The sequence below is a fragment of the Sminthopsis crassicaudata genome, chromosome 1 (assembly GCF_048593235.1).
Source record: "Sminthopsis crassicaudata isolate SCR6 chromosome 1, ASM4859323v1, whole genome shotgun sequence".
Taxonomy (NCBI): Eukaryota; Metazoa; Chordata; class Mammalia; order Dasyuromorphia; family Dasyuridae; genus Sminthopsis; species Sminthopsis crassicaudata.
In genome coordinates, this window is record NC_133617.1 from 27,330,342 (window position 1) to 27,355,485 (window position 25,144).

The 25,144-nt window shown below is 39.3% G+C and overlaps 1 pseudogene; it reads left to right on the forward strand.

The window, feature by feature from the left end:
* The first annotated feature begins 249 nt into the window (after positions 1–249).
* The window catches only part of LOC141544182 (mitochondrial potassium channel-like), a 28,468-nt pseudogene continuing 3,573 nt past the window's right edge, over positions 250–25,144 (forward strand).

The following is a 25,144-nucleotide window of genomic DNA, read 5'->3' on the forward strand; positions in this document are numbered from 1 at the left end:
TAGAGACATGGTTCCTCCTGGTTCCTCCGAGGCCCATTCAGTTCCTGTGCTCCAGCATTCCTCACTGCCTCGCATGAATTCTCAGTCCTAATGATGGGACATTACTACCATTTTTCACTGCAATACATCATGAGTTCACCCCAGAAATAGGGTCTGAGAAGCCAAAGAAGCAAACTTCTCAGAATGAGGACCTTCTACAGCCCAGAGTCCTTCCAGCCCAAAGGGAAAAGTTCAGCAAAAACTGCCATCAGACTGTATCACAGACTCACTGAAATGGGTCAAGCCGTGGGGCAGAATTTCCAAAAGAGAATATCTTCTGTGGCCAAAACTTGGTGGGATAATTATGAGGAATTCATTGGGCTAAATGAAATTCAAGAGGCCCAGGGGAATGTGACTGAGGCAGGGAAAGAGTTCATGGTGGCTCAAGGAATTGTCCAAAAGGCTAGCAATGACCTGGAAGTTCACCAGGCTAGACTCAAAGAGATTCGGGATAATTTGGATCAAGTTTCTCAGGAAGATACCCATACTTTGAACTTGCAACTCTGGAACACAGATTGTTACAGGAAGAGAAGAGGCTTCAAACAGCCCACATTAGTGCCAAAGAATCAGAATGAGAGAAGTTTTTCTTCTTTTCTGCAGCAGTGAGGGAGAGTCATGAGAAGGAGTGAACAAGAGCTGAAAAGACAAATAATTGGTCAATCGTCAGTTCAGGTCTAGGGGCTGTGATTGGTGTTGCTGGTTCCATTTATGTGAATCGCGTAGGATTGCAGCAACTCAAGTCATTGCTTCTAGAATCCCAAACTGGACCAATGAGTCTGCAGAAAGTTATAAGAGAACAAGCTTCCAGCCATAACATGTGGGACAAGAATCTTGGTGACCTTATTGAAGAGCTTAGGAGCTTAGTGCACACTGAAATCAGAGTATCTTTTGCAGCTGAAGAAGATGCTACATCTATTAGAGAAAGTCTCATGTCTCATCAGCTTCTTTGAAAGTACAGCTCAAGAACCAGAAGATCGCTGTACACTTCAACAACAATGCTGTATGAGGATGTATTCTGATGGAAGTGGAAATCCTCAACATAAAGAAGAGCCAACTCACTTCCAGTTGATCAATGATGGACAGAAACAACTACACCCAGAGAAGGAACACTGGGAAGTGAATGTAAACTGTTAGCACTACTGTCTATCTACCCAGGTTACTTATACCTTCGGAAGCTAATAATTAATGTGCAACAAGAAAATGGGATTTACACACATATATTGTATCTAGGTTATATTGTAACATATGTAAAATGTATGGGATTACCTGTCATCGGGGGGAGGGAGTAGAGGGAGGGAGGGGATAATTTGGAAAAATGAATAAAAAAAAAAAAAAAGTACAGCTCAGCCATTCTCAGCAGGTTCCTTCATGTCTGGAGAGTTTACAAGAGCAGCTTTCTGACCTGGACAAAAAATTCAGTCAAATGGTTGCAGAGATTCAGCTTGTAAAGGCTACAGCCCGTTCTTAGCTAATAAAACAAGCTTTGTTAGACCCTTCACTGGATACCAGGCAGTCCCTGGTTGTCCAGAGCACGATTCTGGAACTGTCAGATATGGAGCAGAGGTTGGAGGCCCAAGTCAATAGAAACTCTATATCCAATACCGTGCTATCATGTACCATGTTTGCTGCTATGCTGCCAGTGCTGTATAGTGTTTTCAGAGCTTCTCTGGAGGGAACTCTAGTAAGGAAGAGGAGTTGTTCCCTTTAGGAACGAGCTGGCAGACATCTTACTGCTTTGTCCATTTAAGTTATTTGGAGGTTACTAATGATGAAGCCCTCCAGAATTATGGAGTCTGACTCCTGAAATGGGAAAGAGATAGACAACAGGGTTTTCTTTTTCACATGTAGATTTACCTTTTTAAAATTCCAGCTCACGTTTTATATTCATTTACTAACTTTGTACTTACATGACACGTTCCACAGAGGAAAAGAATTACATTTGAGATTATGTTATTAAAGATTAATTTTATTATTAAAAAGAAATTTAAAACTTAAAAAAAATGAATCAGAGGAAAAGCAGATGCATCTATCTTTCCATAGACCCTCTGTCTCCATCTCTTGAGCAGATTCTGACACTCCCCAGTCCCTAATTCCCATATGTCCGAAGAAAAGTAGCTATTTCATGAGTTGCCTTCCCCCTCCCCTCTTTTAAGTCATAAGCAGCCAAGAAAGGGCAATCTCTGATCTTTTGGCCTGAAGAAGGCCAAAAGGGCAGATTTACAGTGGACCATGAAGTTATCTTTGTGACAGGAGCCTCATGGTAAAGACCTGCAATTCCTCTTGGAGAAGGATGGCTTCTCATGATTGATCTATTTCTCTGATCTCAATGACCAACCAAGCAAATCTGGGCTGGGCAGCTTTTGGCCCTGTTCACAGAAAGTGTGTGTGTGTGTGTGTGTGTGTGTGTGTGTGTTGTGTGGTAGAAGAAGCGGGAGTGGCGGGGGGAATATTGGTCCCTAGCTTACTATTTCTATTTTTCTTCTCCCCTAAAAAAATTCAGGTAACAGTTCAGTGGAAAGAAATTGGATCAGGAATCAGAGTCATAGTTCCACTACTTTCTGGGAAACTTTAGAAAGTAAAAGAGCTAAGGTAGATGGGTCCTAAAGGCAGATAGTTACTAAGGCTTCTGCCATGACAGTGTTCTATGCTACCTCCTACTTTTAACATATATTCTCAGGCTCTTTTCAGCTCTGACATTTTATATTCTAAAGTTCCTCCCATCTCTGAAATGTTACTCTCCTAGATTCTTGTTAGCACTGAGCTTCTATATTCTCAAGTTCTTTCCATCTCATTCTGTGTTCTAAGGTTCCCCCCAACTTTGAGATGCTATATTTTTAAAGGTCCTCCCAGTTCTGACAGCAAATTCTAAGACTTTTTCTAGCTCTGGAATTTTAAGCTCCAAGGGCTCTTCCAGGTTGATAGATTTTGTTCTGAGATTTCCCCTTTCTAGCTTTGACAGTCAATAATCTCAAGGCCTTCCTAGTTCTGACATTCTATATTCCAAGATCCTTCTTATTCTGATATTCTCTGATATTTTACTCATGGAAAATCATTGATTATAGAATTAGCTCTGCTCCTTGCTACCTTTATCATACTACGCTGTTTATTTAACCTCCTTGGATGTCGCTTTCCTTTTCTGTAAAACTAGAGGGAGAGATTTGATGACCTCTAATGTCCTTCTCAGTTCTAAATCTATAATCTTGTTCTAGATTCTTGAATCTACTACAAACACTACTAAGAATCATGCACTACTAAGAGTGCAGACATATACCAGTTTCTTCCTAGTTGGGATTCCAGGGCATCTTTTATATTCCTTAAACAGCACATGGCTTTCATGATTTATCACACAATCAGCCTGGCAGGCCATGGAGGCCCTTCCCAACTTGGAAAATCTGATCCTATGACTGTTTCAAGGATAGTTTCCAGCTAATCATTCATTTGCTTTGAGGGTTTAATCATTTGTTCACAATTGTCTTTTTATTGGTTGTCTGTTATCCAATGCCATCTGCAAATCCTTATCATAGCAATGGCCATGGGCTCACTGAGCATTTAGATTTAGAGTTGCAAAGGACCTTAACCATTAGCAAACTGAACTCTTTTTTTTTCCAGAAGAGAAAACCAAACCACAGAGGGAAACAGTGATTTGCTAGAGGTCACACTGGTAGGACAGAGCAGAGCCTGAGGAAGATTATACATCTCTGGATACCCAATCCATGTCTCACTCATTATACTGAATTGAATTTATTAGATTTAACAAGAAATAATACACATAAGAGTAACCAAATAGGGTTATTTTTATTTGGAAAGAATGATCAAATACATTAGATATAGTAGGGAAATCCTACCCAACACATTCAGAGTTTCTTGCTCAAAGACTCTTCATTTTCCAATTTGATTCCAATCAACAAGCACTTATTAAGCACCTATTGGGTACTAGTCACTATGCAAGGTAATGGCAGCCAAAAGATGAAATTGACCAAAATAAGTTTCTGTCTTCCAAAGAATTTAAATTTCACCACTAGAATATAACATGTATACAGAAAAGTAAATCTAAAATAGATATATGCAAGGGAAATACTTAGGGGGTGATGGTATTGAGGAATACTGACAACCTGGGAGGGACTAAATAAGATAGTTATTTCCTGAGCTGAACTTTGAATGGAGCTGTGAACTCTTAGGGACTGGGGAAGGAGAAAGCATTCAAGATTGGAGGGTCAGTCAGTCTATGGCAAAGGTGTAGAGGTGGGAGACGGAATGTGTGTATGAGGGAAAAGCAAGTAAGCCAGCTTGATTGGAACTGACATCAATGGAGGCAGGGAGATGGTAATTTTTGATATTTATTCTATTTCTGAAGTTATTTTATAAAAAACCTCCAAAAATGTTTTAGAATTTCTTCCTTCTGTAGAACATCTCACCATCTACTCAAATGGTTCCCCAAAGGGACGTTGTTCCATTTAGGAAAAGCAGAGCCCTTGGAACTGGAAGTCTGGTAAGTCAGCGATAGATAACAGCTACTCCCTTCCACTGGCCAATCAAAGCCTAGTTGATGCTTATAGTGGGAGGGAGATTCACTGTGTTCTCCGAGAGATCCAACTTCTAACGACCAAATGTCTACACCATCTAAACACTCCTGCCCATCTGGAGTTCATGTTGGCAGGCTAAATGCCAAGGGAAAATGATCTCTATGTTCAGCCTTTTTGGGAGGTGTGGGGAGCTCAAAGAGGGGAACTTTTTTTTTTTTTTTTTTTTTTTTTTGGCAAAGGCTTCTGGAGAACTCAGATACTATAGTGGTTGTATAACATATCATAGACTAATGGGATTTTAAGGTCCTTTAGTTTCATCTTGCCCAAAATGCTCATTCTATAGGGAAAAAATGAGGCGAGAAGAATTAGATGCATGATTAGTAGATTTAGCAGAGTGGAAAGCAAGTTGTGGCTGAAGTCAGAAGAAGTGGTTCAAGTCTTGTGTCATCTGCTTACTACATGTGTCATCTTGGATAAGTTCCTTAGCTTGTCCTGACTTCAGTTTCCTCACATGTAAAATGAGAGTGGGTGAACTGATGGCATCAGAGCGACAAGGGGTAGCATTTCAGAGACCCAGACATGGTAGGTAACCATCCCCTTCAAATGCGATATCTGGAATAGAAATATAAAGTCATCGAATGAATATCAGACAGGACCTTAGAGACCCCCTCACACTCAAAAAAGTGACTTTTTTCTTTCGTTCTAATTGTTTAGTCATGTCAGCCATGTCTGACTCTCCATGACCCCCTTTGGGGTTTTCTTGGCAAAGATTCTGAAGCAGTATGCCATTTCCTTCAGCTCATTTTACAGATGGGGAAACTAAGGTGAAGAGAGTAAAGGGATTTGTTTGGGATCGCACAGCTAGTAAGTTTCTGAAGTCAACTCAACTCAGGAAGATGATTCTTCCTGATTTTAGGCTTGATATTCTATCCACTGTGCCACGTAGCTGTCCTCCCCTCTACGAAATTCACAAAAAAGTAATATTATTGGCCTTGTGATATTATTTCAATTCTAAGCCTTAAATGTAATTGTACCAGGGAGTTTCTCCTTTAGGTCATCTTTCTTCTTGAATCATCTTTGCCACACACACTTGCACTGCCTCTATAAACTCCTTCTACAACAAAGATGGTGGGTTGCATGGTAATAATTTTACGGAAGATAGGAGCTCAGGAGAACAGAAGGCATTGTGGAGGGTGAGTGTATATAAGAAGGAGTTGGGGAGGATTGGCCAGCCGTGAAAATCACTCTGTTCAGAGCTAAGTATCTTGGTTTATATCCTAACTTGGCCATTGCATCACTGGTAAGCTGTGGCACTGAGACCAGCCATTTTTGCTTTTTATGCCTTTGTTTCCCCATATGTAAAATGAAGGATTTGGTCTAAATCATTTCTAAATATGTTTCTTTATGGAAAAGAACAAAGACTCAAATGACCTAGGCCTAATAAATAGATCTTATTCTTGATCTATGACTGAATAGACAATAGTATAAATGTCCCATATCACTCCCATCTCAGTCCAGGAGGACCTGGCCCAGGTAAATTAGAATCATATTTCCTTGGCAGTATCAGAGGCTCTCTGCTTGACCTCTATGTGATAGGTACCACCATGGTCATTACTAGGGATCCTTCTAGATAGGTGTTGTCCAAAGTTGCAGCCATCACTAGATAGAGCAGTTGATGTTTTGTCATGGGGTGCCAAAGTTGAGGGCTCCCCCCATTCTTTTTCAGAATAGAAACAAGCATTCAGTAAGCTCCTACTTTGTGCCAGGAATTATTCTAGGTGCTGGAATATAAAAAGACAATCAATAAGCATGTATTAAGTACTTACTATGTCCTTAATAGAAGTATGCACTGGAGATACAAAAGAAAAAAAGTGAAATAATCTCCCAGAGTCTGAATTCTATTGCAGATGGTGCAATATGTATACAAAGAAAGAAATACAAAGTAATAGAAAAGAATTTCAAGATGGAGAGACTGATAATAAGTGGGAGATTGGGGAAGACTCTAATATAAGAGACAGTACATGAGAAACATCTTGAAAGGTTTAGGGATTGCACTAAACAAAGGTCAGTGCCATATTCTATCCATTCTAGGACATATAATCTGGCATATATAAAGTGCTTAATAAATGGCTTTTTATTAATCTATCCATCTATCCATCCATCCACTACTACAACTAAGGACCCAATGAAAGTTTGAGGTCTCTTTGGCAAACAATGTCTCTCCCAAAGCGAAGTCTCAAAAGTTATTTTCCCTGAAGAAGACTCAAATGGGTGTTCTCAGCCCCTGTAAATCATGGCCATCAGAGCCAGGTCTTTTACAATGAGATAATTCGAAGGATGGAACATAACTGGAGCAACCGGGAAACTTCCCTCTGGGAGAGTTTAGCTTGAAAGCCATTTTGCCCCAAGCTTCTTGGAAAATCCCTTATTTATGGTAACATGCATTACAGGAAATTTTTATATAAGGCACTAAAGTGGAGTCAATTTAGGACATTCGATCGTCCTGTCCTCCTCTCCTCCCCCCCATTCCCCTCTCTTTGAATTACAGCTGGATGTGAAGGCTGATAATGGCTAACTTACATTGCAAACAGGTGCGGCCCATTCTGGTCTGGACAGCTGCCACTGGTGTTATGTGATTCCGCAGCTGGGGGGGCACAGAGTTCTTGTGGCTCGGGGTGGGATGGGGCCACCGCTCACCTCTGCCCTTCACCTCCTTCCCCTTCAACTTCACCCTCTCTTCCTCTGTCCTCTCTTCTTACCCCCCACATCAGCCCTTGCCATGCAGGATCCTGCTAGGGTCTGAAGACACATCCCAAAAGGGAGACAGATTTCCCCATTAGGGGCTAAAACCACAGATGTTCTTTGGGAGACATGAATTTACTGAGGGCCCCACATCTAATGTGTTGAATGGGTATTATGTGCAATTATTAACTCATTCCAAACCACGATCAAGGGGGGCTAGATAGGTTAAGCATGTGTGCAGAATGAGCTGAAGATGGGCGGGGGGGGGGGTTGTTTTCTAACATTATAGACATAGAATGATGGCAAGCTATTGCTGGGGAGATGATAGATCATAGACCACAGAGTTAGAGCTGGAAGGGACCTTAGTTATCATTCTTCTTATTCTTCATTTCACAGAAAAGGAAACTGAGACCCAGAGAAATGAGTGGAAAGAATATAGGGCTGTAGGTTAGGGCTGCCAAGGTGAAAATCCTGCCTCTTATATAATCATCATAACAGTGGGTAGACAGATCAGATCACCTGTTTCCATAATAGAGGTTATAATAACTTGAGGGGGTCAAATAGTTAGAGCACAAGGCCTGATGTCAGGAAGATTTGAGTTCAAATTCAGTACAGACATTTACTAGCTGTGTAATTCTAGGTAAATCTCTTTAATTGCTTGCCTCAGTTTTCTTATCTGTTAAGTTGGGAATGATAATTATAGCACCTATTGCTCAGGATTATTATGAAAATGAAATAACATTTATAAGATCTTTTGTAAATCTTAAATCCTAGTTTGTATTATTGTTATCATTATTACCTACTCCCCAGTGTTGATATAGGGTTCAAATGAGCCAAGATTAAATGTGTACTGCATACTTTAAAGTATTATGAAATTATTATTATTATTATAGAAATTATTTAGTGGTACAATCGATCTTGGAAAATAAGATCCTCTGAACTAAAATTCAGCATTCTTTCTATTATGCTATAATGTCTCTTAAATATAAATAAAAATAATAATGAATAATTATTATTAGTATGATGATTAATAGTAGTAGGTAGTAGCAGCAACAGTAGTAGTGTAGTATAGTAGTAGTAGTAGTAGTAGTAGTAGTAGTAGTTGTAGTAGTAGTAGTAGTAGTAGGAATAGCAATAGAAATAGCAATAGGAGTAGTAGGAATAGTAGAACTAATAGTAGGAGTAGTAATAATAGTAGGAGTAATAGTAATAGGAGTAGGAGTAGAAGTATTAGTAGTAATTAATAGTAGCTAGGAGGAGGAGAGGCAAGAGATTGGGAGGCAGTAGTGACTAGAGATCTAGCCTCAGAACCACAAATTCCTGGGCTTAAGACTGATACACATTGGCTGCTATCCTGAACATGTCACTTAAGTTACCAATGTTTAATGTAGCTCCCAATAACTTCAGATTATGAGGTAAAGTAGAAGGGGAACTAGAAATGAAACTAGGGAACTCTTATATGTAAATCTCATCTGAGATATTAGTTGTGTGACCTTGGACAAGTTCACTTAGTCTTTCTGTGACTCAATTTCCTCATAGCGAAAAAGAAGGTTTGAAATCAATGTCTTCTCAGTTCCTTTCCAGCTTTAAATCTATGAACCTGTCATCATCTAATCTTCTCTAAATTTGCAGTGGTGTGTGTGTGTATGTGTGTGTGTGTGTGTGTGTGTGTGTGTGTGTGTGTGTGTGTGTGTGTGAATTTCCTCATTCATGCTCCTCCATATCATATGTTCAATCCCTAGCACATTTATTAGTTCAGGAAAGATAAACAGAAGGATGCTACTTTTGATCAAGTGAAAAAAGATTCTGGCAAGAGACATAATAGAAAGAGGTATACCAGAAGATTCTTGACCAATTAGAAGATATAGTTTAGAGTTTTTAACTCTGTCTAGATTCGGCATGACCTCCTTTCTGATTCTCAGTTTCCTCTTCTATATAGGAAGGGCATATTGATACCTTTAATAGATACCTCATTGACTGCTTATGAGTCCAAGATGAAATAATAAATAGGAAAATTCTTTGCAATAGCTAACTTCTTTTTTATTATTATTTCTGTCTAATGATAGAAAAGAAAACCCAGATATAAAAATGGCATTTGGTCCTGATAAGTACAAAATTATTAACGTATGCTGAGGAAAGATGGAGACTGAAGTTTTCAACCTTAAATATAGAGATCAAATTGAAATGATGGACAACGATGATTTTTACAAATAATCTGGACTCCTTATAGTCAAGACCTCTCAAGCATAAGGATGTCAAAGAGAAATCTATAGTGAATATATTGAAAGTTATTATATTTCTGAAATCAAGGTAAAGTGAAAATAATACATTTAATACAATTCATAACTATGCAACCCCAGCATTAATAAAAATGTTGTACAATTACATAATGTAAAATGGTTCCTAGCAAATCGGGGAAGTACCCAAAGAAAATTTCCAAGTGATATTAAAGAAACACAGGTTCCATCCCTCTAAAGTAGCTATAGAAAGAACAACACTTCCTCTCCCAAAAGGAAGATGATCAATTAACATTCTCAGAACACACCCATGAGAAACAGGAAAAAATCCATCAGGAATGTCTTTGGAAAGAGCAAACATCACTTTATCAAATGAGTAGTAGAGATTGATATAAATAGATTGTAATCTAAAGCAGTTTCTTTTCTTTTTTTTTTTTAATATATGGCTTTTTATTTACCAGATATATGCATGGGTAATTTTTCAGCATTGACAATCGCCAAACCTTTTGTTCCAATTTTTCCCCTCCTTCCCCCCACTCCCTCCCTCAGATGGCAAGTTGACCAATATATGTTAAATATGTTAAAGTATAAATTAAATACAATATATGTACAAAAAGAATCAGACTTTGAAATAGTGTTCAATTACCCTGTGAAGGAAATCAAAAATGCAGGCGGACAAAAATAGAGGGATTGGGAATTCTTTGTAGTGGTTCATAGTCATCTCCCAGAGCTCTTTTGCTGGGTGTAGCTGGTTCAATTCATTACTGCTCTATTGGAACTGGTTTGGTTCATCTCATTGTTGAAGATGGCCACGTCCATCAGAATTGATCATCATATAGTGTTGTTGATGAAGTATATAATGATCTCCTGGTCCTGCTCATTTCACTCAGACTCAGTTCATGTAAGTCTCTCCAGGCCTTCCTGAAATCATCCCGCTGGTCATTTCTTATAGGACAATAATATTCCATAACATTCATATACCACAATTTATTCAGCCATTCTCCAATTGATGGACATCCACTCAGTTTCCAGTTTCTGGTCACTACAAAAAGGGCTGCCACAAACATTCTTGCACATACAGGTCCCTTCCCCTTCTTTAAAATCTCTTTGGGATGTAAACCCAGTATTAACACTGCTGGATCAAAGAGTATGCACATTTTGGTAACTTTTTGAGCATAGTTCCAAATTGCTTTCCATAATGTCTGGATGTATTCACAATTCCACCAACAATGTATCAGTGTCCCTGTTTTCCCACATCCCCTCCAACATTGCCCATTATCTTTCCCTGTCATTCTAGCCAATCTGACAGGTGTGTAATGGTATCTCAGAGTTGTTTTAATTTGCATTTCTCTGATTAATAATGACTTGGAGCATCTTTTCATATGGCTACAAATAGTTTCAATTTTTTCGTCTGAGAATTGTCTGTTCCATGGGTGCGGGAGGTTAAGTAATAACAAGGCAAATTAAAGAGCAGAATTAAAAAAGAAGAGTTTAGCAGGATAGTAAAGAAGGGATATAATATAATATATATAGCCATACTTTTTTTTCTGGTAAAGTGGAGATGTATATATATATATATATATATATATATATATATATATATATATATATATATATATATATATATATATATATATATATATATATATATATATATAATGTGTGTGTGTGTGTTCAAGAGTATATGTACATATCTGTGTATGTATATGTAAATATATCTGTGGTTAACTATAGCCTGTTTGGGAAAGTAGGGAGGAGGAAAGGGGAAAAAAAGAATAAAGTAAAGAAAAAAATTGTACAGCAGAGAACAAAAACAACCTACAAGGAAGCACAGAAAAAATGGACATTCATGAATATAATTTCTTTTACTATTATATTTTCTTTCAAGAAGTGGAAATTTATTGTTATATCTTTTGAATCCTTCCTGACATTCTTCTGGGCACATTCAATGTTCTGTTTTGTTTTGTTTTCCTTTTCTGTCTTTCTTTTTTCTACTTTTTTTTCTTATTTAATGAAATGAATAGATTTTTTAAAAGGAAGGCTAAGAAATCGAAAGCCAAAAAATAAAATTTAGGGATAAGCTGAGGTATATCCTTTCTGCTGCTGGAGTTGGACTAAGAGTACTTTTAGTGAACTTATAGAAGAAGAACTGGTATTCTAGTATTATTGTTTATCTATAAAAATACTATTTTAACTCAACTGTGCAAAACATTACATATAAAAGAGTAATAGCAAATTGAGAGTTTGTCTAAGGACCATTTATATCTGAACTTCAGTGGTCAGATGGGAAGAAAGATTTTTTTTCCAATAATAAGAATGTTATGATGCAGTAGTGAGGCTTCATGAAGGGACTAATGTCTTTCATTCATTTCACTGGGATTTGTCCATTGTTCTCTTTAACAGGCAGTGCCATTGGCTTCAAAGCACTTTCAGTAGGATGGAGGGGAAAGGAGCATTGGTATTGTTCCCTCTCCATTTTTCCCTCCCTTCCTTCTTTCTTCCATGTCTTCCTCCCTCCTTTCCCTCCTTTCCTCCTCCTCTTCTTTTCTCCTCCTCCTCATCCACTTTTCTCCTCCTTCTCCTCTTCCTCCTCCTTCCTCCTCCTTTCCCCTCCTTTCTTCCTTTCTCCTCTTCCTTCCTCCTCCTCTTCCTTCTTCTTCTTTCTTTCTCTCTTAAAACATACTTTGTCTTCTTTTTTATAACAGAATATAAAGGCCACTTTTTCCAATGGGTTTCAGTGGACAAGACAATTATCAAGGCTCCAAGCTGGGCTAAGCCTTAGAGCAATGATGCCCCATACTCTTAGGAACAATCATATCAGATTTTCCAAGGATTAAAGGGAAGAAAAAAGAAACTTTTATTAAATTCCTATAATATTTCAGGCACTGTAGCAAGTGCTTTGCAATTATTATCTTAATCCTTATAACAATTCTGAAACATAGTCTCATTTTACAATTGGAAAAACTGATTCAGTTTGTTTTTTGCTTGCTCAGGGTCATATAGCTGGTACGTGTTAACTCCATTTTCCTGGAACCCAATCTGTCAGGATTTCAGAGTTATTTCCAAACTGCCATTGAATTACAAATTGAAAACTTTAAAAGACCTTACTAAGTCATTGAGAGAACCCTTCCTCCCATTTTATAGATGAGACCTACAGAGATTAAGGGACTTGTCCCAAGGGTCACATAGTGTCATAGAAAAAAATTGACCTTACGTCTATATGGCTTTAAGTCTAGTGCAATGTCCACTAACCTAGATGGGCTTTCGTGGCTGTCTTAGACATGGGTAGTGTATCACTTTGGAAGGTATGCCTTTATTTTTCCATTCCACAATACTCCCTCAAACACATACACACAACTTGGATGTAAGAACTGCTTGCATTTAAGGTTTCTTAAACTACTTTCTCATAACAACCCTTTGAGGTAGGTAATAAAATTATTATTGTCCCCATTTTACAGAACAGGAAACTGAGGCACATAGAGCTAAAGTCATTTCCCAGAAGTCAAAGAAAGTGCCATAACCAGATCTCCTGACTTTTAAGACCCATCACTCAGATATAAATATAAGCCATCATGGTCATATAGTATTATTAGAGGTCTATCAAATGAGAAAGAAAGAATCAGTAAATTGTTATTGTTACTAGGTACTATTATCATAACTAATTATTATAAGTTAATAGCACTACTATGTTTACTGGAAAAATGGCAAGAGAGTCCAGTGTTTCTTTCATTTTTAGGTAGCACAAGAACATAGCTTATGAGGCTAGAGAGCAGGTAAGCAGGGAAGGTCCCCTTGGAGGTGACTTCTTGGTTTTATTTCATTGGAGAGGGACAAATATAGTTAGGAGAATGGGATGGAAACTGAGCATCTCCATTTTAAAGTCATCTCTTGGGGCCTTAGGGAAGCCAAAGCCAACCAAGGCATCAAACCAGAGATTGACTCCTGAGCAGTCAAGGAAGTGGCTGGGTAATATACTTGCTACGTTGTATTTCATTAATCACTCATTCATTCAATTATTCAACAAATATTTGTTAAGCAATTACAATGTCTCTGTGTTAAGCAGAGGGGAGGTAACAATAATAAAATGTAACATCTTCTGTTCTATCCAAAGAGCTTATTTTCTATTTAGATGGCTCAGACAGCACATGCACATAATAAGTAAATATAAAATATACATGCACTAAGTAACAAATATTTGTTAAGTGATTACAATGTCTCTGTACCAAGCAGAGGGGATGTAACAATAATAAAATGTAACATCTTCTGTTCTATCCAAACAGCTTATTTTCTGTTTAGGTGGCTCAGACAGCACATGCACATAATAAGGAAATATAAAATATACATGCACTAAGTAATATGGGGAATTAAAGTACAACTTCTGTGAGATATGGGGTCTGGATTGAATCTCAAAGAAAGTTAGGGATTTTTAAAGATAAAGGGGAAAAAGAAAGACTTTCTAGACATGGCAAATAGTGCTTAGCAAGGAAACAGGGTATCAGATGGAGATGGGGCTTGACATGGAGACAGCATGGATTCTCATGGTCAGAGAACAGTTGGCTGAAAGGTAGAGTGCTTAAGGAAGGATGATAATCTTTCCTTAATATCCCCAGCACTTAGCACCTAGTGCTTGGCACCCAGTAGGTTGTTAATAATTGTTATTGACTAAATAATATGTATTAAATGTGGAAAAATATCCTGGAATTAATTGGTAAAGAGATTTAGTGTCAAATAGAATAATTCACATTTTAACCTAAAGGCAATCGGAAGATACTAAAAGTTTGTGACCAAGAGAAAAAAAATGGTCACTTTAGGAATATTGGAATATCGATTTGGCAGCTATGTAGAAGATGAATTGCAGTGGGGAGAGAGACTTAAGTCAAAGTGACCAATTAAAAACTATTATGACACTCCGGAGAGAGAGGCAGAAGCAGAGACAGATAGACACACACATATGCACGCACATAGACAGTGAGAGACAGAGAGACATAGACAGAGACAGTGAGAGACTGAAAGAGAGTGAGAGACAGAGACAAAGATAAATAGACAGATACACACAAAGAGATAGAGAGACAGAAAGTAAGAGAGAGACAGGGAGAGACAGATATACACACACATACAGAAACTAACACCCACACAGAGATATAGAGAGATGATTGATGATAATAATGATTATAAAGGCTTGAACTGGTAAGGTAGTTATATGAATAGAGAAGGGGAGATATGTGACTGATGTTGTGGAGATAAAATCAGAAATATCAATAACCAATGGATGTGAGGGTGAAGAAGATGAGAGAGAAGAGGATAGATATCTCTTACAAAATGTATGAGAAATAGCCCCCCCACCCTCTTTGGAGAAAATAATAAGCCTCAAAAGATAATAGATCTAGAATTTAAAATTGCCCTTTAAGGTTTGTAAAATGTTTTACCAATATTATCCTCACAATATTTGGGGGGGAGGATTGTTATTATTGTCCCCATTTTACAGATTTGGAAACTGAAAATTAGGGGCTAAAAGATCTGCCCAGAGTTACAGAACTAGTCAGCATATGAGGACAGATTTCCCCTCAACATCTTCCCTATTCCAGGACCCATTCTCTCCCCACTGTGTCACTAATATTCCTTAAGCTAGGATTGGGAAATTAGGAAGATGTAAAAGCTGGAAGTAGGAGGAGGTAGGAAGATATAGCTATCAGTTTTGGCTGTGTCAGATTTGAGAAGCCTGTGGAACATTCAGCTTCAATTATCTGTGAAGCAATTAGTGATTCAGGTCTATACTTCTCTCATGTTTTCCTTACAACTTGGTATAATGGAAAGAGTCTTGGAATGGGACCTGAGTTCAAATCCTGTGTTACCCTGGTTAAGTCATATAACCTTGCTTCTTTCAGTTTCCTCATCTGTAAAATGAGCTGGAGAAAGAAATGGCAAACCACTCCATTGTCTTTGCCAAGAAAACCCAAATGGGGTTGTGAAGAGTTGGACTTGACTTAAATGACTTGACAATAATGGTTCTAACTTTATCATCTCAATAAATACCCTTTTCTCAAAAGCTAATTGAGTTCCTAGCTGATAATCAATGGAAAACCCCAGTGAAGATGCTAGTGACTGTAAAGGGCAATGCATTGGGGTTGGACAATCGAGCACTTGAGGCTAATTACTGATTGGACAATACCATGCAGGGGTTCTCAAACTATGGCCTGCAGGCCAGATGTGGCCTGCTGAAGACATTGATGCGGCCCACCAGGCTCTAGCAAATGGGCTAAGGGGCGGAGACAGAGTGTTTGCTTTTGTTTTTACTATAGTCCAGCCCTCCAACAGTCTGAGGGACAGTGAACTGGCCCCCTATTTAAAAAGTTTGAGGACCACTGCAATGGCCCTTCCCACTATCCTGTGCTGGGCCAAGCGTTTGGTGTAAACAGAGAATTGTGGGAGGGACTAGGAGGTGCAATGAGACTAGCCAGGGTGACTTCCTCGAGAAAGGCGAGGGAGTGAGGTCACAGAGATCCTATGCGTCCATTCCCCCTTGGCTTCTGCCGCTAGAGACCGAGAATAAAGACTTTTGCTTATCCTAACTCTGGCTGATTCTAAGGTGTCCAGGGTGCTAACATGTTCACCACAAGTGACAATCCTAAAAATCCCCAAGATCCCCTAGGAATCTCATAATAAACTTGACATAGTAGTAACTTTATTTTCAGGGCTCTGCACAGTGCCTTGTACATAGCTTAATAAATGTTGAATTGAACGAAATTGTTCTGACTTTGTACTGTTAGGACAATTTTGTTAGGTCAACTAAGTGCCTAAGCCATTTATTTCCATGCTGTTGAATGACTGAAAGTCAGCACTCTCTAATTCAATACCCTGAGACTTAGTAACAGCACTAGTAATTATACTACCTCCCTCAGATTAGATGATTAGAGAATCAGACATTTAGAACTAAAAGGATAATTGAGATTTTATCTGCTCCAACTGATTTGTCCATAGTCACTCCGTGGTTCACGCCTCCATCATCATTTCTTATTCTCACTATGATAGTGATTTCCTAGTTGATTTTCCTGGTCTGAGTCTCTTCTCTCCAAATCACCTTTTACAAAGATGCTGAATTGATACTTCTAACTCTCAGGGCTGATCTCTTCACTCCAGTGGTCAAGAAGCTGCAGTTGCTTCTCCGTTGCTCTTTGGATAAAACACAAATGCCTCTGTCACTGAAAGTCCTTCATAATTTGGCATCGGATTATCTTTCTAGGTATTTACATATTACTCCTCTCTATGCACATCCCATTCTGACCAGACTGGTCTACTTGCCATTCTCTTTTCAAAGTTGTCCATATCCCATTATTGGGACTTTAAACAGATTATTCCCCTTCCTAGCCTAGAATTTACTCCTATCTCATGTCTGCTCTGGGATACTCCTATGACCTAAGTGTGGAATAAACTGCAAAAGAATAGCCTACAAGGGAAGTGGCTCGACAGTCCATCACCAAGAGTGTCTGTGGGCCCTCGAGAAGTCTACAGTTCTTGTTTGATCTTGTATCTTAGAACTGTAGCCTTTCAGAGCCATTCAGAGCTAGAATGTCCAAAAGAACAAGGAATGTCAGAACTGGGAAAGGCCTTAAAACAGAGAATGTCAGAAGTAGGAGAGCCTTAAAATAGAAAATGTCAGATCTGGGAGGGGCCTTAAAACAGAGATTATCAGAGGTAGGGGGAACTTAGAACAGGGAATGTCAGAAAGGGGAAGGACTTCAGAACAGAAATGTCAGAGCTGGTAGGGGCTTTAGAACTGGAAATTTCAGAAGTAGAAAGGGTCTTAGAGACCATCTAAATTCACTCTCATTTTGTAAATGAAAAAACTGAGTCTTGATGAAAGGAAAGGACTTGTCCAATGTCATAAAACTGGTAACTGATAGGATCTAATTTCCAGTCTTTAGGTCATTACATACTATGTGCTACCCACAAATCTAATTGGATCTTGGAGGGTTCTTATCCCTTTTTGGGTACACCTTCTTGTCCCACTCCTCCCCCTTCAAGATTTTTAGCTCAACCCTATTGTATGGGCAGGAAAGAAACATGAGACAGTCTCTTGAGCATTGGGGAAAGGAAAATGTACTGATTCATGGCTCAAGGCCCCTTAGCCAGAGTTTGTCTTTTGTTTCACTTTAGGCTAAAGTATATGAAATCTAAGAGCCTGGGGGGCTCCTCATGAAGACACTGGTCTCAGATCCCCCAAGAAATCATCCTGAAACATATCCATCATCTTCATCTTGTGGTCAATAATCAAGACAGATTCTGGGATCAGCATTTTGGGAAAGTGTGGGTGGACAGCTCTGAGGATGACAGCAAGGATTAAAACAAGGAGCAAGTATGACATCATGAGTGAACTACAAGGAGAGAGATAGAGAGACAGACAGATGCACAGAGACAGACAGAGACAAGGAAAGAGATAAGAGAAAGAGACAGATAGACAGAGAAAGGGATAGAGAGACCAAGACAGAGAGAAAAAAGCATAGATAATTAGAGAGCAGAAAAATGAGAAACTAGATAAGAGAGGAAAGGAAATAGGCAGGGAACAAAGGAAAGAAAGAGAAGGAGAAAGGGTGGAAAGAGGACAGGAGGAAGATTAATAAAAATACCCTTTCTCCCTACTACAATTATTGCCTCACAAATCCACATAATATATTCATGTGTGTGTGTGTGTGTGTGTGTGTGTGTGTGTGTGAGCAGATTAGAGGCATGCATGAGATTTCCAGATGTCCTCCAGTTATTGGTTCCTGAGGCTCTCCAGTGACCTGGCTTTTCCAACTTGTCCTGACAAGTACATATGGAGACCATCCATTGTACAGGGAAAAGAACCTTGAGATTAGGTGTCAGGATACCTGAGTTGTAGCCCAACCCCCTGCTGTTGATGTTGGGAAAGCCAAACTCCCCCTTCCTCCCCTTTGGTGATCAGTTTCCCCATCTGTGAAGTAAGGATGTCTGGAAGCATCCTGATATAGTAAATGAAGCCTAGAGTTTAGGGACAGAAGATTTCGATTCAGATGTCTCTACAACATATTAGCTGAGCCACCTTGGGCAAGTCATTGGTTGAAATATAAGCTCCTTGAAGGCAGGGACTGTTTCCTTTTTCTTTCTGTTTCCCTAGCAACCAGCAAAGATTCTGGCCACTTTGGAGACATTTGATGCAAGCTTATCAATTGATTAATTGCAGTCATTTAAGCTCCTAGGGTCTCACTTCCCTCCTATGTGAAAAGACAGAGTTGAATTAGGTTGTCTTTGAGGCTCACTTGGGTTTTAAATCCCATAATCCTATAACCCAGTCTCTCCAGTCTCTTCCAGCCCCAGCATCCTCTTCCTAGATGCCTCCTTTCCAAGTCTGCTGACTCACTCATCTCATTTAAAAGGAATATATTCTTTCCTGTGTCCTCCTTTCTCCTCTCCCCACAAGGTGGTCACTAACCAAGTTGTCCCCCCTTACTTTATCCCCATTCCCTTGATTTCCCCTCTAGGTTCTCCTACTTCCCTCAGCTTCTAGCCAGGTTTCTACCGGGCTATGAGCCAGAATCATTTACCCGGGGCTGTGGAGCCTTTGAAGCTCTGGCTGTGGGAAGGCCAACAGGGTGGGGGGAGAAGGCCCAGGAGAAGAGCTGGAGGAGAGGATCCAAGAAAGCCTCAGGCGGAGACAGCCACTGCCCAGAAAGGGAAATTTACTGCCAGAGCTCCAGAGCCTCACGGGCCCCTGCTTATTGCATTTTACACAAACGTGAGTGAGATTGGGTTACTGCCGAGTTTCCGCCTGCTTTATTGGGGTCTATTTTCAGACCTTAGCCTGACAGTTTGGAAAAGCCAGTGGGGAGGCAGGTGGAGAGAGGGAAGGAGGAGGAAGGGGAAGGGGAGGGGGAGGGAAGTATGGAGAGAGGGGGGGGAGAGGGAGGGAGGGAGGGAGGGAGGGAGAGAGAGAGAGAGAGAGAGAGAGAGAGAGAGAGAGAGAGAGAGAGAGAGAGAGAGAGAGAGAGAGAGAGAGAAAGAAAGAGAGAGAGAGAGAGAGAGAGAGAGAGAGAGAGAGAGAAAGAGAGAGAGAGAGAGAGAGAGAGAGAGAGAGAGAGAGACACAGAGAGAGACACAGAGAGAGGCAGAGACAGAAACAGACAGAGACACAGAGGCAAAGAGACAGAAATCAGAGATAGAGAGATATAAACAGATGGAAACAAAGGGAGAGAGACAAGAGACAGAGAAAGAGAAACAGAAACAGGTAGAGACAAAGGGAGAGACAGACAGAGACATACAGAGACAGAGAGACACAGAGATAGATGGAAACAGAGAGATCAGAGACAGAAACATACACAGAGATAAAACAGGCAGACACAGAAGAAGCAGAAAGACAGAAAGAGACAGAGACAGAGAGATACAGACACACTGAGAAAGACAGAGACAGACAGAGACAGAGACCATACAGAGAGAAACAGAGACAGAGAAGCAGAGAGACAGATCAGAGACAGACACACAGAGAGACAGTCACAGATATACAGAGAGAGCAAAGACAGAAAGAGAGACAGAGGGAAAGAGACAGAGACAGAAACAAACAGCAAAACAGGCAGACAGAGAGAAACAGAAAGAGAGATAAGGAAAGCAACAGGAACATAGATGGAGAAGGGCAAAGATGAGGAGACAGAAAAAAAGTGACAGTGAGACAGGAAAATGATAGAGACAGAGGGAAAGAGGAAAACAAAGAAATAGAGGACACACAGAGAAACACAGGGAAAACAGAGAAAAACAGAAAAGCAGAAGACAAGAGAGACAAAGACAGAGAGAGAAGAGAAAGAGTGAAGGAAAGAAAGGCAATGGATCAGAAGGAGAAGGAAGAGCAACAAAGGAGACACTTAACAGAGAAAGATGCAGACAGAAGAAAATAGACACAAAAGCAGATAAAGTGAAAAAATGTCTTTTGATATCCAGCATATTCATGAAAAGGATGGAAGGCAGAAAGACTTAAAATAATAGAACTGGACCCCCATATGGAAAAACATTAAACTCTAGGAGGGAAGAATATGGGAATATATGTCTAGGCTACTTAAACTTAACTCGTTAGTAGATTTGTCTATTCACTCAACCAGAGCCATAACTAGGACAGAGCAACTGGGGCTTTATCTAAGGGCACCCTATTTTAGTGAATGCTAACAGCACTTATGATCTTTCAGCAGTGTGAGAAAATTGAATTTAGCTCAGAGCAAACCATCAGGTGACATATTTCCTTCATCCTTATTTTGCACTCCAATTGAGGTCCCTTATTTTCTCCTACAAACTCTACATTGTGGCTTAGCAGCCTTGATATGTGTAGTGTCTCATGCTCTTGAATTAAGAAGTCTTAAAGAGGTTGATCTGATGGCAGATTTTGTGCCCTTAAACCCAGATATGAGTTTGGTAAATCTTTCACCAAGTGTATGGGTGCACACACACATGTTTAAAACTATAATATATAGAAATAATGTATATAATAATAAATATAAAATAATATAATTTGAAAAAACTAACTCAACAAACTTAAGAACACACTATGTATAACAGCAAAATACATGGGATCAGTGATCAGGAGATGAATAGAATCGTTGAGATTATCTGGTCTACACCCCATATTTTATAGATGATGAAATCAAGACTCAGAAAGATGAAGAAAGCTGCCCAAGATCATGCAAATAATAAGTGAGTGCTGAGGTCCTCTGACTCCAAAGCCAGTTCCATTTGTGCTCATCTTGGTATCAAGTGACTCTTAAACCAATGAGATATATGCTTGATAAAAGAATTTGCCACTGTGACAGAAGAGAGAAAGAGTCTAAATTAATAGATGTTCCCGGTACATAGGGAAGTCCTTCGAATGCTCCTGTTTGCAAATGATATCATGTATGAATTTCTAGAACATTGCAGTGGGAATCATAATCACCAGAGAGTAACTAAGGTGAGGCAACTGGGATTTTTACCCAATGTAATGAAATTTAGAAGGTGCCCCAGCATTTGCAGGCTGTCAGCTGTCAGTAGTTAAAGATAGCTAAGCTTAGCACCTTGTTAACAAAAATAATTAGTTAAAATGAGAAGCTGACAGATGGTACCATATCTACATCATCATTCCTTTCTCCTATTAGCTAAATAATTGGTAAGTTTCTTTTTGGTCTAGAGATGTACTGACCTCTCCAGAAGCAGTCTATTTCCAATGATATTTAACCAGGTTGTCAAAGAGTCTCTTTTTAATCTCAGCTTTTCCTAACAATAGAAATTAGATTTCAGGATTTCTACCCATTTCTACTCTTCCCTAAAAGTGAAGTTGCTTTAAAAATTTGATTTGAGAATTTTTTTTTTTGCTTCTTACCCAGGTGCCAAATTTCCTCATTATATTTTTGATAATCATTTCACAGTTTAGCCTGATTATCCAAAGAGAAACAAGAAAGTAGATGAAAACTGCTTATTGCTCAGATTGATATACAATTGTATGGACAATCCATGAGGCTGGTAAGGTACAAAAGGGTAACGATTTGAATTCCAAATTGAAGATAAGGAGTCAATTAGCCAATAAGCATTTATTAAATACTTACTGTATGCCAGGTAATGTGCTAAGTTCCAGGAATACAAATATGAGTAGAAAAAAATTAGTTTTTTCCCTTGTGGAGCATACTTTCTAAGGAGAAAAGACAGCCCATAGAAGGATACTGAAAAGTGTGATTGATACCTGAAAGTATCCAACACAGAGGCATGGGATAAGAAAAGTCTGGAGTATAATTGAAGAAAGATGAAAAAAAAATGACTGACTAGGCATCTTAAATGGAGGTTCATGTAGCATCTTATCAACCAATCAGAGGGAAAGGTCATTGGTGTGGAGTCTACTTTTAATATGTGAATTTCAAAGCTGGATGGAAATCCCAGGATGAAAAGGTTCCTGAGGCATGGTAGAGAAAGTCTGGAGGTCAGCCTGGAGAGGGAGGGTTGGTGAACTGACTTGTACTATCAAGCTTCTCCCAGAAAGGAAAATCCATCCTTTCATCATCAATATCTGGTTACTATATGATTTGATTTCATAATATTTACATAATTTAAGTTTATATTATGCAATGTTAGTAGTATACATTTTATAATGTAAGTTGCAAAAATTAAATCACACCCAAAGGGCAATGGAGAGGCACATGACAGGTGAAAGTGGACCACAACACATTAATGATTAATTGGAAAGAGAGGGCAAGGGAGGAAATCTCCAATGTGCCAATGGTGTCTCTGCAAAAGACATAGAGGAAAGGCCCCATCAATTAAGGACATTCTCTGGGGAAGATTTTCAGGAGAATATAAACCAGAGATATTCATAGACAGGCATAGATGGGCTGCTACCAGTATCCCTGAAGGGATTATCACATTGTTGAAGTTACAGATCCAGTGAATCATGGTGCTGGATTCTGGGATGAGGTAAAGGTAAATAAGATACAGCTCCTATCTTCAAAAAGCTTACATTGAATAGAGGAGATAACTTAAGGATAAAAACCAACAGTAATGACAGAATTTAAGTTCCTTGAGAGTAGGGAATGTCTCATTTTTATTTATCTATCTAGCACAGTGCTTGGCCATTCCTGTGTTCTTTCATACAGCTCATTGATTATTGAATAATAAAAAGCAAAAATTGATAAATGAATGTCATACAAGGCTTAAGAAGCGCAAAAGAGGGAGAGGATACTTTGGACTGAGAGGGAGACAGAATTTTTAAAACTTGTGGAGGAAGTGGCTCTTTAGCTAGAGATATAATAGGGAAATTAGGTTGGAATCAATTCATGAAGAACCTGGAATGCCAGGATCTGTGATATGAATTACTGAATTTACTCCTATCCTGAATTCATCAGATTATTCATAAGTCTTAGAGCTATAAACAGGTTAGGAAGGAAGGGAGGGAGGCAAGAAGGATGAATGGAAGGAGGAAAGAAAAAGGAAAAGAAGGAAACAAATATTTATTAGGTGCCTATTACATGTCAGGCTTTATGTTGAGTTTATAGATATTGGGGGAAGCTAGGTGGCGCAGTATATAGAGCACCAGCCTTGAATTCAGGAGGCCCCAAGTTCAAATCTGCTCTCAGACACTTAACACTTCCTAGCTGTGTGACCCTGGGCAAGTCACTTAACCCCAGCCTCAGGGGGAAAAAATAGAGTTTGCAGATATTGCCTCATTTGATCCTTACAATAAACTCGGTAGGTAGATACTATAATTATCCCCATTTTAGAGATGAGAACATTGAGGCAGAAGTCGTGACTTTTCTAAAGTTACCTAGCTAGTAGGGATCTGAGATCAAATTTGAACTGAAATCTGATTGCCTCCTAGCCCAGGGTACTATCCACTGAGCCATCTAGCTATCCCATATCTTTAAGAAGTTATTTAATGCAACTCTTACCTGACTTCTTTGCTCATTTGTACTTTTGTTTATGGCATCATTGGCTTGGTAAAAGAAAAAAGAAAACATTATTTAGCTCCTATTATGTGCTCCTACTATTGGGTTAAGCATTTCACAAATATCTTATTTGATACTTAAAACAGCTTTGGGACATAGGTACTATTATTTTGCATTTTTCAGATAAGGAAAGTGAGGCAGATAAAAGCTAAATACTTTGCCTAGGGTCACACAAGTGCTGTGTGTCCTAAGTGGATTTTGATCTTAGATTTTCTTGACTCAAGGCCCAATGGATAGTGATCCACTAGACCAGGGTTCTCAAACTATGGCCTGCCGGCCAGATGCAGTGGGCTGAGGACATTTATTCAGCCTGCCAGGTTATGGCAAATGGGCTGAGGAGCAGAGACAGAGTGTGAGTTTTTGCTTTTACTATAGTCCGGCCCTCCCACAGTCTGAGGGACACTGAACTGGCCCCCTATTTTAAAAAATTTGAGGACCACTGCACTAGACTATCTAGATGCATAGGAAAGTTTCCCTCTCTGCTCCTGTTTTTAAAATGTAAGCACTTTTACATGCATTATTTCAGTAGATTCTTGCAAAAGTCCTGTGAATCAGGAGCCGCAAATATTATCATGCCCATTTTACAGAAAATGAAACAAACTCAGAGAGTTTTAGCAACTTAAGCATAAACACACTAGTAGGATTATGATTTTAGCGCTGGAAGAGATCCTCATTTCTGGACAGTCCAACATTCTGATTTTATATGAAGAAACTGAGATCTGGAAAGGTGGAGTGATGTGACGAAGCTTACACAAGGAGTAAGCATGAGACTGTATTTGAACTCAGATTCTTTGGCATCAGAGTTGGTGCTATTTCCCAAGGCAACATTTAAACCTCATGTCTTCCTGATTCTAAAACCAGAGCTCTTTTGATTACACAGCACAGCCTGCTGGGGAGATCTCCCTCCAGATGCAGGTGAGGCACCTGTGGGTACGTCTTGTCAATTCCAGTTAACGTTCCTCCGTGGGATATAAAAGCACCAGCTGACTGCTGGCTCCATGGGCATCCCAAGACAGTCCTTAAGGTCCAGAAGGGTCAGCAGTGTCTGGACCCAGAGAGTATTGTAATTGACAATCAAATTCCAATGTCTCAGAGGGATGGAGGATGTAAATGTTTGGACAGCTCATGTGCCAGATCAAAGGAT